This window comes from Benincasa hispida, chromosome 7 (genome assembly GCF_009727055.1).
Source record: "Benincasa hispida cultivar B227 chromosome 7, ASM972705v1, whole genome shotgun sequence".
Classification (NCBI taxonomy): Eukaryota; Viridiplantae; Streptophyta; class Magnoliopsida; order Cucurbitales; family Cucurbitaceae; genus Benincasa; species Benincasa hispida.
The window spans coordinates 29,924,183-29,928,176 of record NC_052355.1 but is presented as its reverse complement, the minus strand read 5'-3'; positions in this window follow the sequence as shown (position 1 = coordinate 29,928,176).

Below are 3,994 nucleotides of genomic sequence, written 5' to 3'. Positions count from 1 at the left end.
TAAAATGTTTACCATATCAACCTAGTTGCCTATGATATTTTAGATAGTTTCTAGAGTTTTTTTTTTTTTCTTTTTTTATTTTTCCTTAAAATTCCTAACTAAGAAGAGTTCCAAGCATTTCCTAGGTTTCAGTTTCAACCGTTTCTAGGACTGCTTTGGTTGATGGAAGAATTTGTCATGTTCCTTAGCCCATATAGAAGTTTCCACCAAAAAGAGAGAATAACAAAAATTAAAATACTATTTTAGTTACTTTCACATTTATTCAATTTTAATATTTATATTTTCAAATATTATATTTTAATTTTTATATTTTTAATAAATCTTAAATTTAGTCTCGTAAAATTAATTATTGTTTTGGCTAAATAAAAATAAGAAAATATAATTTATGTGAAAATGTTAATATATAAAAAAAATAGTTTTTTTCTAAAAAAAATAATAAACAAAATACCAACTAAATTTAAAATTTTACTGAGACGTTTAAAAGTATAAAAACTAAAATTGACTAAATTTAAAATTTATTGAGACTAAAATAGTATTTTTTTAAAAGGAAAAAAAAAAACTGAAGCCTAAGAGATGCTGTAGCTGGCAGGTTGTCCTCAAATGTCTTTTTTAATATCTTATTCTCTTTCATTATATAGAATCTTCTTTTGGCTGATTATTTCCACACATTTTTTTTAAGCTAAATTGAAGGAAATAAAGATGGGGGGAAAAGGTAAAGTTCCTTTTCTTAATCAAGCAAACAATCATTTTGATTGTAATATTCTCCAGTTAACTGCAATATTAAAAGTGATAAAGCTTATTTTTGTGGTAATTGCAATTGTAGCATAATTTACCTAAATTATTGCACAGTTTTCACCTAAAAACAATTGCAAATATAACCAAATAAAAATATACATATATGAGTGATTGCTGTCAACAATATAGGTGGACCAATAATTTACCAAAACTTTAGTTTTGTATTGAAATTATAGTTGATCAATGTACAGGTTCATTGGTGATATACAATAAACATAAATTGTATCAATTATTATATAATTTAGAAGAAAAAAATAATAATAAATGCTATCCAATAAAACTTCTCTAAAAATAAATACAAGAAAAAATTTCAATTTACCCTTAAGTTTAGAGTTGTATCAGATAAAATCTCAGACAAATATTTATATCAATTTAATCCGAACTCTCAAAGTGTACCAATTTACATTTTACTTTAAATTTCGTTTGGAAAATATGGTGTGAAATTTGTAATTTGTATCTAATTAAGCTCCTAAATTAAGTGAATCAATTTTGATAATCGTCCATGCATAAATTCTCAAGCATGTACAGACTTCTACAAGTATCGATCATACAAAATGAACGGTTGTCAAAGGAAATCCTATATGACAATCGAATTGGTATATTTTCAAAAGTTCAGGGTTTAAATTGATGTGATTTTGAAAGTATTTTGATATAAATTGAATTTTTTGTCCTAAAATAAAAGACCCAAATAAATTAATGTCTTAATGTTTCTTCTATCATCTTCTGGTGAGCTTGAGTTGAAATGGGCACTAAATACAAAATACACATACTTGGAGTTGGTAGGTGGATTTTCAAAGTTATTGCCAATTAGGTTTTGAAAGGGGAAGAGTGATGAGAAGGGGTTTGTTTGGTTGTGAATTTTTTGTTGAGACAAACATTTAATGGGATGAAGTTGGCATTTAGCAGTGAAAGGTACCTTCTTGTCTTTAGTAATGAATGCTTCCAAACAATGCCTTAGTGGGGATTTTTCCAAAGTGATGCTTTAATTTTTGTACTTTTGTGGGTAGCCACCTTTTAATATGTCTCTCTTTCTCCCTCTCTCTCTCTCTCTCTCTCTCTTTAACATATAATATAAATTTTAAATATTGTATCAATTTAAATGTTGAATTTTAAGGTTTATATCAACTTAAACTCTAAATTAATAATTGTATCTATTTAAATTCTAAACTTTTATAAGTATATCAATTTAAATTCTAAACTTTTATAATTGTATCAACTTAAACTCTCCATTATGTTTTATTTGAATTCACTTATGAATGTTTAGGATTTAAATTGATATATTATGAAAGTTCGGGGTTTAAATTGATATAATTATTAGTTTGAAATTTAAATTGATACAAATCCAGAATTTCAAGTTTAAATTGATATAAACCCCAAACTTTAAGATGTAAATTGATACAATCCCTAACTTGTGTGTTAATTATGTGCTAATTAGTTAATAATGTCCATGAAATTAAGTAAAGTTTAGGAGATTGCATTGGATTGTGTGTGCTAAACGACAAAAACATCAATTAATTTTCCCCTAAATTGAGGAACCTTTTATTCGGAATTCAATTTTTAATTCTTGAAAATTTAGGAGCTATTTCTGATCTCATCTGAATTCAAATTAATTAACTTTATTTCTAAAAACATTATAAAGATTGAATTTGCATTTATTCACTATTTCTCAAATTCTATTGTTACAAAAAACACATATCTAAAATTAATACTTTTTTAAATATTACTGATTCCCATCAAATCAAACTGTTTTCTAAAATTTTGGGTTTAGATCATCAACCAAAAGGTCCAAAACACACATTTATTTTTAATTTATGCCCATTTTAACTCAACTTTAAATTTAATTTTGAAAGAAAAAATGACGATGAAAGTTCAACATTTTCTTAAATATTAATTTCTTTCCCCCATAAAAGAAAATATTCCAACCCTAAGTTCTAAATTTCTAATACACAAATTCAGTTTCATTTTGGGAAGACGTTTCATACCTTATATAACCGGCAACGCAACAGTACTTCATACCAAAATTTTGCAAATAAAATTGATAGATAAACATCTACATCTACAAATTTAGAAGGTACCTAATTGAAAGTCAAAGAAATCCCACAATTATTTTAAGTTGTACAACTTTATTTATAACTACAACAATGGTGTCAATTGGAGGATAACTCAATTGATAAAACACCTATAACAATCTCAAAGATCGTAGTTGATTTCTCACTCTCACAATCATATAAACTTACTAGTAAAAATGGTTCAATATCCTAGAATTTCTATCTATGAAGAAAAATTCTAGGCTAAAGATTTAAAAATACCCTTAAATTTTACCCTTTGTTTTAAATGTAGTCCTATTCTTTCCAAAGTTACAATATTATTCTTGACCCTTCATAAACATTTCAAAACTATTTTAGGATAAACATCCTTTAAAATTTCAAGCAAAAATGTTACCTAAAACATTGTGACAATCCAAATTTCAATTCATTCTAGGTTAATGTCACCATTCTACCTTAAAAACCCTTTGGATCGTAGACATTGTTTCATAGATATAGATATTAAATATCTAGGATTTAAATATTTGAGATTTAAATGTTTGATAATGTCTATATTTGAATATACAAAATAATTAATATCTAGAAGTTAAATGTGTGTTCAATTTACCAATTTTATATATAGAAACCAAAATTAAATAATTACTTAATTAAATATAAGAATCAATTATTATACTCATCAAATAAATTTAGCATTATTTAATCAATAATAATAGAAATAAATGAATATTTTTATATTAAACCTTTATTAAACATAATTAATTAATCTAAAATAATTACTAAAAATAATTAAATTATGATAAATTATTTAGAATAGTGGTAATCACCATAATGATAATAATTTATATTAAATAGTTAAGATAGCATAAAATAGTAATCGTAAAAATATTGGTTGAAATTTATTAAGTTTAATCAATATATTTATATTTAGTAATTAATGAAAATTAATAATAATAAGTAATTGATATTAATTTATTTATTAATTAATTTTTATCTTCATTTTAAAAACTAAAATTCTATAAAACAAATAATATATCTGAAAACTCACACAAACAGGGTCTAAGGATAGTTTCTGAAACCTTGTAACTTTTAAGTTTATGAGTTTAACAATGACAAAGTAGAAGGGTTATATATATATATATATTAACCAAAATTCT